The 10845-nt window shown below is 41.8% G+C and overlaps 1 protein-coding gene across 1 annotated transcript in view; it reads left to right on the top strand.

Moving 5' to 3' along the window:
• Nucleotides 1-2457: 2457 nt before the first annotated feature.
• The window catches only part of rhbdf1b (rhomboid 5 homolog 1b), a 67809-nt gene continuing 59421 nt past the window's right edge, over nt 2458-10845 (top strand). Inside the window, exon 1 of the mRNA XM_083993688.1 lies at nt 2458-2522. The gene's annotated coding sequence lies outside the window, so the exon portion shown is untranslated. The remainder of the gene's footprint in view (nt 2523-10845) is intronic.

Here is a 10845-nt window from a genome sequence, read left to right as displayed (position 1 = left end):
AATCAAAACTATTTGTGAGGCTGTTTGCAGGTTCATTGGAGCAGAAATATTAAATAAAGTGAACAGTGGAGTTGTTAAGGTTTTGCTATAGTGGCCTGGGAATTTTCTAATTCTAACACAAAACAAAACATTGTGCACACACTACTTCATATGAGTCTTGTCAGCATGAAGCCTGCTTTCTGTACTTGTAGATTTTGTAACATTCAGCATCTGCTATATGTTTGCATGCATCAAATTTGGAAGATAAAGAAAGCCACCTGTGTGTTTGAAAGTCTGTGAAGTAATATGCAAATATAAAACATGTGTATCTTCTTCAAGACAATTGAATTGGCACAAAGATAATGGCGAACAAAATGAAAGCTCGGCGTGGTTTCATTTCCCCCAGAGATTCTCAGGACATCACTTGCAGCTTCTGTCAGATTCCGTTAACATGACGTTCCCAGAATAGCTGCAGCTTGTTTTTTAATATCTCATTCCAGGTAAAAACGAAAAGCTTTCAACCTGATACACTGGAATTCATTAGTGTTTTGTGTTTTCTGTTTGCACATCATGCCGCCACCTCAGCGAATTCAAGGTGTTAGCCCCACACACTTCCAGTATTTCATTATTGTTAGAAGTTATTTGCACCATCTCAACTGACATCTCTCAGCTGGAAAGTGATTAATAATTGGTTGATATGCCCTTGGTTACATAGATCTGTTTCTATAGCTATGAGGCAGTAATTATATAGCCTACTTTATTTTTCTTTTATTCGCCACCTGACTAAATGTCAGATTCCATCCCTACCACACCCAGAAACACCTGGCCAGGCTTGTATGGGACATAAATATGATCCTTCTCCTGAGCTCTATCCTATGTGCTGTATCTTTTCACATCAGGCAACCACATTGTTGCATGGACTGAATGTTGTGGTGAGCGGTGGGGGCGGTGAGAGATGGTGGTCAGATTAATCTATCAGAGGTTACTGTTGACTGAGACCTGGGAGGTGTATGGGGGGAGTAAACAACAACTGCTGCACCACCTATGAAAGAAAGAAGCAAGAGATAACAGGGCAACACAATGCAACTGTATGCAGCATTAGTAGGCTACGTATCAGAGCATGACGTCTTCATCCATCTTACAGGAGAAGCCTCACTCAGAAGAAACTCAGCAGACAATTGCAGCAAATTCTTCTCCTGACTCTCCTGACTATATTAGTTTCAGTGACAAAAGGCAGAAACTCTGACTCAAAAATTATGCTTGCTCTGCTTAATTTTTTATCTTCTACTTTATTTATTTAGTTTAATTTCAAGCTATTTAATTCAATACATTAAAAAGAAACAAATATTTGTGCATCAGTGCTGGATTGCCTGTCTGGAGCAGTTCATGCACGGCACTGGAAAGTACCTAACTCTCACATTACCTCAGGCCTTTTCAGTATCATAAACATCTGCACTACTGATATCACAGAGTTTGTCAAACAGAGAAATGCACCGAGAAAACATATGGACATTTCTAATTTGACTAAAATTTAATTATTTAATATTTAATATGTTTAGTTGTGTGTGACAGACCATAATATAGCTCTTAGCTCAGGCCTTAATAGAGGTTCAGCAACTGAAGCAGTTTTCTAAATGTAATCTTAATTTTCTGTTCTGAGGTACTCTTTTACAGCTCAAAAACTGTTAATAACTGTATACACTTCATTTCATAGGGATTGTAGCCTAAACATAATTTTATTATTATTTGGGGGATTTTAAATTTTATTCAAAAATTTCAAAGCACCAGTTAGTGCAAAAGCAAAAAAAAAAAACCCCAAAAAAACCAACCAAACAAACAAATACAGAAATGTATTAATACACAGTTTAATCTGGATAATTGACATTGTGTAGCCTATAATATCCATCACAATGGCTTTTCTTCAATAGCTGTCAGTGTGCCATTTTAAATCTGTATTTAATGCTGAGAAACACAGTAAATGGCCTATGTTACCATCCATATTATATTTCCTAGTCTATGCTGTCACTCGATTTTATAAAACCTTTTAATTAGTAGGCTACTACAAGCCTGTAGTATCGGATTTCTACCGGGGCTGCGCTGAGCTCTGCAGGCCTGTAGTTGCTCAGCATCACCGCTAGGGGGCGGTGTGCGGCCGGCCGGCGGAGCGGCGTCTCTCTGTGAGTCGGTCGGTCAGTCAGTCAGTGACCTGTCATCCAGCAGCAGCAGCAGCAGCGGCAGCGGCAGCCGCAGCAGCAGCACCGTGGGCGGCGTGGGGACAGACAGAGCAGCCGTTGTGCCTCACACAGAAACCGGGCTTTCAGTGACTGATATCTCACATCTACTTGTCACGTTAACAACGCCTTCGTCAACATCTGGAGCTCGCGCTTCATAGTGAAACTACTCTTCCTCGTGTCCTCGTGATGCGTGGCGGGGATAAGTTGGGAAGTGACCGGCGTTAGCATCTCACCGGAGAGGAGAGGAGAGGAGAGGAGAGGAGGGGGCTGCCTGGACCCGGGGCTGCAGGAGCCGGACTCCGTCTGAAGGTAAGCGGGGAAAGCAGTTGGTGTCACACCGAGTGTGGTCGCTTGACACCGGCTGTCATTGAGCGCTCAGCTCGGCGTGAAGGCGGAAACAAGGAGCTGTCAGCATCTCACACACACGGTTGTAACGGCGCTGCAGCACATGGGGGTCTCTCTCTGGGTGGGGTCTCCTGAGGTGTGTGGGAGGGGAGGGGATGGGAGGGGTGCATGGGTGCATGGGTGTTTGTGTGTGTTATGTGTATTGTGATGTGTATTTGCAGGGAGACTTTTGCACATCTGGACTAATTTAGAATTTTTGAAGTTATAATATTAATCTGAGGAGTGAAACGGGTGAAGGAGAGAGGTACAGGTGTGTGTGTAGCCTACGCTCTCTCGCAGCAGGGCCGTTGCTAGGAATTCTGGGCCCCCTGAAAGAATTCTAAAGTGGACCCCTGACTTTTCCACTTTTTTTCTTACTACGTATGTATTATCATTTTTTATTTAGCCTACTTTGTTTTGATGCTAATGCAAAATTACTATGAGTATTAGTCACGGTCTTATGCAGAATAATTCAGTCTACCAATGGGGTTTTTTGTGGGCCCTACTGGGCGCTGCACGGGCCCCTAGAATTATAATCCTTTCTAACACCTTTCTCCCCTATACAACGGCCCTGCTCACAGACACAATTTATTGATAGAGAGCAGAGCAATATGTGTAGTTGCATGCACATAAAGGACATGTTTGCACCCACTCACTCTCACACACAAACACACAGGTTGTGAGTGTGATGAATGGATTTCAAAGTGCTGCTTGGTCCGGTGCTGTGGAGATGAAGGGGTTTGTGTTTGGGTTGCTGGCTGCACAGAAATCCCACAGAGACAATTAAACTACTGACCCGTGCCATCAAGGATTTGTTTTGGCTTCCTGTTTGGAAAGATGGTAGGAAGCAGACTTTTGGGCCAGATGGCAGGAGCATACACATACACACACATACACACAGAAACACACATACACACACACCTGGAGTAGCCGTTGAGATTTCTTACTGAGGGAGAGCGTATTAGAGGGCTCAGGGCTCAGGGCTTGAACCTGTGAACCTGCAGTGCTCAGTTGTGTGTGGAGGCTCAGTGCAGAGGTAATGGAGTGTAGAGAAGTGAAATCAGTGAAGATTCATATCCACTCACACAGATGCATGTTTGTAGCTGTAGCGACCTTCCTGACTCCAGTCTTTGAGTTATAACTTGCACTTTTTAGTGACTGGATTCTTTTCCAGCGCTTTAACCTTGGCTAACACAATGTAATGGAACTTAAACAACCGTAGAGCATATCCATTGATTGAATGTTTTATTTTGGAGGGAAGACACATCCCTCTTCCTGTTAAATATCAAATTTACCTTCTAACTTTGCATCAGCAGGATTTTTTGGCTTTCTATTGTCAATCTTCAGCTGTTTTATGTGTTTTTAGGAACCAATTGCCGGTGAATGGGCCTGAGAGGTTTGGCAAAACACGTAGAAACATCTCTCAATTTGACATGTGAAAGCAATTGAGATAAAAACAGACTGATGAATGGGATCATTATTGTGATTGATTTGTTTTATCATGTTACAAAAGAAGGATTTTAACACTTTAAAAAATATTCATTCTTCTGAGACTGGTCCCGTAATCCAATAAAACACACTCTGACTGACTCTATACTGCAAACTGAAAGTGCTTCACATAGTGTGAAGAAGACACCCAGTAAAGGAACACACCCACCCACCTACACACACACACTCATGCACACTCTAAACAGGAAGTCGACAGCATCCTGGAAGATGTTTCATCCGCCGCGAGCTGTCACTCGCTGCAGTAGGCGTCAGTACTAGGCATGGTGGCGTTGTGCAGGTGTGTTTTTTTTATTTTTGATCTCTTTGTCTCTCTTCTCCTGGCACGGCGTCAGCGAGGTTACCGGGTTAAGCGTGTTTGAACAGGTTTTGATCAGAAAGCGGCAGCGACAATAGCAGGTTTATATCTGGGCCGCTGCTCTCAGAAGAGCAATGCAGCTTCATGTTTATGCGGAGCCCTCCGCTGGGTGCATCAGGGTGGAAAACTGGTTTGGTTTTTTACAGGCGCCCTCCAGCATTTTCACAATGCATTTTTCATGGCAGCACACACGCACGCCCAGGAGTGGATCTTCTCCAGTGCCTACAAGCTGGGCTGTTTATCTTTTCCCCGTGTTTTGTGCTGTTCCTTGTCACTGCACCAGTTGTCAAGACGTCTGCGGCCAGTAGTGACGTGTACATCAGTAAAAGCAGTATCTCAAAGATCTTACACAACTTTAAATCGCTGTTCATATCAGATTTTAATCTTTTTCTTTTTTTTCTTCTTGTTAGGACATATACCCCACGTTTAATGCATGTCTAAGACAGCACTAACTGAGAATTAGTACCTTTAAAGCAGAAGTAAGCGGAATGTTTGTCTTAATATAAGTCTTAAATAGTTATATCTTCCGACAGCAATCACTTATATAGAGTGTTTGGTCTGAAACACGGGTCTGTCAGTCACTCTGCTCTGCTGTAAGCCGAGGAGAAAACTTTCCTTGTATCCTACAACCTTTATCCAATGAGGAGAGAGAACGGCATAAAGGGGCGGTCCTCTCTGTGTGTGCAGCCAAGGGATGCGCGTGCATGTGGTGACGTAGGGACGAGGGCGGGGACTGCTAACTCTGAAAAAAAAGATACACAGTTCCATTGTTTGCTATAATATAATTTTTTCCAGCCCCTCAAAGTGCAGGAAAAACGCAGTTTTTATTTGGACCTAACCAACTGCTGATCGGTGGGCGCTAACCCTGGGCGGTGACCTAACTTGAGTTAGTTAGGTCCAAATAAAAACTGCGTTTCTCCTGCACTTTGAAGGGCTGGAAAAAATTATATTATAGCGACCAATGGAACTGTGGTTTTTTTTTTCAGGTAAAACCTCTTTTAGGCCGCGAAAATAGGCCGTTTCTTTGGGTCCATTCACAACACTGTATGTTGTAAATCTCTGGGCAGGGCTATGGGCTGGCGTTGCTAACGGGAGGAGTGCAGAGAGTCTTCTACTGCAATTAAAGTACTTAGAGGCTATTTGTAGATCATACAACCCCACTTTAAAAAATGCTACTATCCCTTTAAGTCACAAATTGAACAACACTCACTAATGTAAAACAGAGAAAATCAAAAGAATCCTCACATCCTGTTAAACCAGTAGGCTAAATCTTTGTGTATTTAGCTGTGTGTTGGGTGGTCCAGACTGAAATGTTTTCTAGACTATTGGATGCACTGCATTTAAATTCCATACAGACATTTACGGTGCCTAGAGGACGAGTCTTAATGACTTTGATGTTGACCCTGACTGTTCCTCTCCATGAGGTTGATATTGTGGCCTACCCACTGGGTCGTCATGAAATGTGGTGCAGATTTACATGTGTTTGGAAGTTATAATAATAACCTTTGTTTAAACTTGGAAATTGAGGAGCAACCTCATTTACAATATAGCCGAGACACAAAACATTTGAGGACAAGACAAAACACAAAACGTTTGAAACATACAAGCATACCCGAAATACCAAAAAGTAAAAGTGACAAAGACATATTGAAAACAGCAAAGTCTAGTTAAAAACTGGAGCAGTTGAGGTAAAATAAGATGCAGTTATGGATTTAAATTGTCCTAATGATAAAACTTTCAGATGGTTTTGCAGAGTGTTCCAGGTTGCAGGTGCACAGTAAGAAAAACTGGACTTTACAAATTCAGTGTTAACAGAGGGAACCTGCAGTGTGAGCCAGTCCTTTGAATGTGCATGATGGAGACTTGCATTAAAAGATACTAAAGAGTTAATATAGGACGGTAAGAGACCAGCGAGAGCTTTATAAATAAATAAAATCCAGTGTCTCTCATGCTTGTTAGATAGTGAGGGCCATTCAACTTTAGAATACAGGTCACAGTGATGAGTGTTGTAGCTGTCGCCTGTAATACATCTCAGGGCTGAATGATATACGGTGTGAGTGGGTGTAGAGTTGTAGATGATGCATGCCTGTAGAAAATGTCTCCATAATCTAAAACGGACATAAAAGTTGCCTCAATAAGTTTCTTCCTGCAATGAAGAGGAAAGGATGATTTGTTTCTGTAAAAAAAAAAACTATTTTTTTTGTCTTAGTTTAGTGACCAGTGATGTTTGAAAGTAATTTTGCCATCGATCCAAGTGTGGTCGATTTGTATGTTTTTTCATGTAGCGCCACCCTCAGGTTATATCCTGTGGTGTATTGTGTTTTGTGAGATTTAGCACAGTTGCAACTTTGTGGTTAGTTCAGCTTCATCCTGCTGGGAACAAGACTGCAGAGAATGAGACCTGAATAGTGTTTGTGTTTTTTCATTGATCCAATAAGCTCAGTGTTCAGTCGTCTGTGTCAAGCTTCTCCGATAGTGAATACCGAGCAGTGAGTGAGTGAGTGATTTTGGATACAACCATTATCTGCATGCTAACATGTAACTTAAAGGGATAGTTCAACATTTTGGCAAATTGGCCCATTGCCATAATCCCTATAGTCATAGCAGTAGGTTCGTTACCTTTAATTGTCGGTGTAAGCTATTTTTAGAACGGCAGAGCAGAGCCGTGAGCTGCTCAGAGCTACACTACAGAGGCTAATGGGATTTCTTGGTTTCCCTCATCAAACTCATCAAATACACAATCCAACAACTCCAAAACGCTGTCGTGGACAAGTTGTGAGCTGCACAATCACCACGCTATGAGATAATAACGGAACATTACGAGACAGAGTCGTTTTAGAGGTAAATTCATGCAAAACCACTGATGCGTCTTGCCTTCAGGGACAGTTTTTCAGCAAGCAGACTCTGTATTTACCTCGAAAACGGCTCAGTTTCGTAACGTTCCGTCATTATCTCATAGCGTGGTGAATGTCCAGATCACAACTTGTCCACGAAAGCGTTTTGGAGTTGTTGGATTGTGTATTTGATGAGTTTGATGAGAGAAACCAAGAAATCCCATTAGCCTCCGTAGCGTAGCTCTGAGCAGCTCACGGCTCTGCTCCGCCGTTCTAAAAATAGCTTGCACCGACAATTAAAGGTAACGAACCTACTGCTATGACTATAGGGATTATGGCAATGGGGCAATTTGCCAAAATGCTTAACTATCCCTTTAAAGCTGTACAGGTTTGAACTCTGTTGCTCTGAAACTCTGTGCAACTTACACTTGTGATTTATTCACAGTAAAAACTGCACAAAAAAATAAATTCATTAGAAGAGATTTGTTGTGAACCTAGGCGCAGAGGTTTCTGTGGTTACTTTGCCATGATCTTGTAGCTGCTGCACATTAAATGTAACCTGCAGATCTGCTGTGCGTAGTTGTGGTTTGACAGTGACATCATACCTAGCTATAAGCTTCTTCAGACCCTTGATCGTTTCATATCACAATCAACAAATCAACAAATTCAGACCTGGGAAACTTTGAGCTGCTACATGAAAGATTATCAGCGTCTTGGTTGTGACTCTGCCCTGATGTTTTTCTGACTGGCAGGTGAGGGCAGGAGTAATTGAAGCTATCGTGCAGTTAGTCTTACTCTCCGTCACCCGAAATGCAAAATAATGAAGATTTGACCTGATCCCCAGTGATCTGGAAAAGGATTTCTCTAATCCCCCATCTCTCTCTCCCTCTCTCTCTTTGCATCTCTCCTATCTCTGTGTCTCATCATGTCTCTTTCAGTTTTTGTGTCACACTCACTTTTTTTCACCATGACGCAGAATCAAAACCAACATGGCCTTATCAGACTACCAGAGCGCTCAAGCAAATCAATAACAGATGATAAAAGAAAATACAAAGCAAGTTCTTCATACTTGTGTGTTATAATATTTTCACTTTACACCACAAAGTGGGAAATCAAGTATTTCTATATTTCAGGACTCACCAGGGTCATTTTTTTTAAACCTGTATTTAGTTACATAACATAAGGATATATTGTACTTATGCTTATCTTCTTATTAACATCAAGAATTAATTAAATCCTCCCTCTGTGTTTAAAGTCTCACACCCACTACTGTGTTGTTGGTTTAATTTTCCTTTTCCAGCCTAGAGATAGAGACAGAAATAGAACGGCTGCAGGGATTTAAAAAAAAACAGCACTGCACATCAGACAGATTGTCGAAGGTTAAACTGTGGCTGGAGGATCACTGACTTTACAGTGGACACATGGGTCACCGGGAGGTCACGACTGGATCATTTACGTAAGGGTGCGGGGTGATGGATAATGAGCAGATGTACAGTTGTCGTGCAGTTACTTTGAAACATCCATCTTATGAATGTTAATAAAATCCCAACTAGGTTTCAATCTGCCGGGCTGGACAGAGCTGTTGACAGAGCGGGGGAAGCTGCTTCTGATTGAGTCAGTTCGATATTCTTGTGCAACTACAAATGGCTGCACAGTGCAACCAGCACGGAGATCTGAGAGAGACGTGACCTGAAGCAGGTAATTCATTTGAAAAGGTTGTGGTTTTACAGATAAAAACAAAAACATGACCGCGCTTTAACCACTGCGCAATAATCAGCACCCGGTTCAGCTGTGTCTAATACCTTTAGCTCACTTTCTCAGCTGTTGGTCTGTTGCTATTTTAATACTTCCCCCACCACTTTTAGCTTTATTTTCATGTATGACAAAGAAAAAGTGCCAAATCCTAATATTTGAGAAGGTACAATATTTCAATATTCATCCAATTTTCATTGAAATGCCTAAAAAAAAAAAAACCTATTATCAAAATAGTTTATCACTAGACAAATTGATTATGATTGTTACGTTTAGCCATCACTTTCATTTCACAATTGGAGCATTTATGCCTTTATAGTTGTTTATTCATTCAGCTCATGTCTACAGTAACTGTCTGCTACAGATCATGCTCTATGAACTGTAACAGTATTCAGATGTTACATTGTTATCTCCATTTTTGTACATAAATTGAACTCCTGCATGTTAAGTTTTATGTATAACTATGAGAAATGACATGCCAGGAAGTCATGCAGTTTTCAGTGATAAGATAGTTGGTTGTATCTGATGCATCTTGGAAAAAAAATCAGAATATGAAACAATGGCGGTCAAACGACTGCAGAGATTTTTCCCATTCAACTTTTCTTTCATTTTGCCTAAAGAAGCAGTCAAAAGAAAAGAGATCAGATCTTTATCTTGAACTCGGAGCACAAGTCGTGGATGAATAGCAAACTCCTGTCAAAGAGGAATTTTAATCTGCCCATTATGTGGCGAATACTCGTCTCCAAACTCTTTTTCAGTGTCGGTTTGATGACAATGATGTCCCATGGCCAGGGTTGTCCCGAGGGACTCCACAGACCTCTCTGTGATGATGCTGAATAACTCCTCTCTGTTTCTTTGAAACCACAATTATGACTTCCATTTTTTCCTCTGAGTATTCTTTTCAGAGCCAATTCCCTCTCCCCCCGGCCCCGCTATCGTACCCTAATGTGGCATCTGTGGGCAATTACCATTAACTTTTCATACAAGGCCAGCCAACAGAGGAAGCTGTTGTATTGGAGTTCACAGCATGGGTTTACTGGCTGTGTGGAGGGATGGCAGGAAGGAGTGATGGTGGGAGGGATGAATGGCTGCTGAGGAGGCCTATTCATGTCTCCAGGCGAGACCGTACTTGACTAGACTCTTATTGTGATGGCAACCTTCCTGTCACCACACAGCTAACACAAAACTGCTCCATATGAGGGTCAGCTGAGCTGTCCTCTTTGTCTCCTGTCCTGCCTGTCAACCTCTGTCTTTCCAATGTCTGTTTCTTTTTTACTGCATTAGTTCATATTTACCTCATCCTCTCTAACATGTGTTCTTCGGTGGCAAATTTAAGCAACTTGGTTCACTGACTTGAATTACGAGACAAAACGGATAAATTAATGAAGTGATTCGAACAGCATTACACTTGATGCAGTTTATATTTAGGCTCATACATAGTGTGATAACATGAGTGGTTTGTGTGACCTTTAAACTTACAGTATGTAGGATAATGAGAGGATGTCCTGTCATTACCATCAAATGCACAACAATTGGCCAGTCATTTCTATGCAGTTTGTTAAAGCAGAAGTGAGTGATATATTTGTGTTAATATAAGTCTTAAATAGTTATATCTTCCGACAGCAATCACTTACATAGAGTGTTTGGTCTGAAACACGGGTCTCTCAGTCCCTCTGCTCTGCTCTGAGCCGAAGAGAAAACATTTATCGTATCCTACAGTTTTTATCCAATGAGGAGAGAGAACGGCATGCAGGGCTGTGTGTGCAGCCAAGGAACGCCGTGAATGTGGTGACGTAGC

Source organism: Trachurus trachurus, assembly GCF_905171665.1.
Source record: "Trachurus trachurus genome assembly, chromosome: 19".
Taxonomy (NCBI): domain Eukaryota; kingdom Metazoa; phylum Chordata; class Actinopteri; order Carangiformes; family Carangidae; genus Trachurus; species Trachurus trachurus.
Note: the sequence above shows the minus strand (reverse complement) of the source record. Positions and strands in the feature narration are given on the sequence as shown.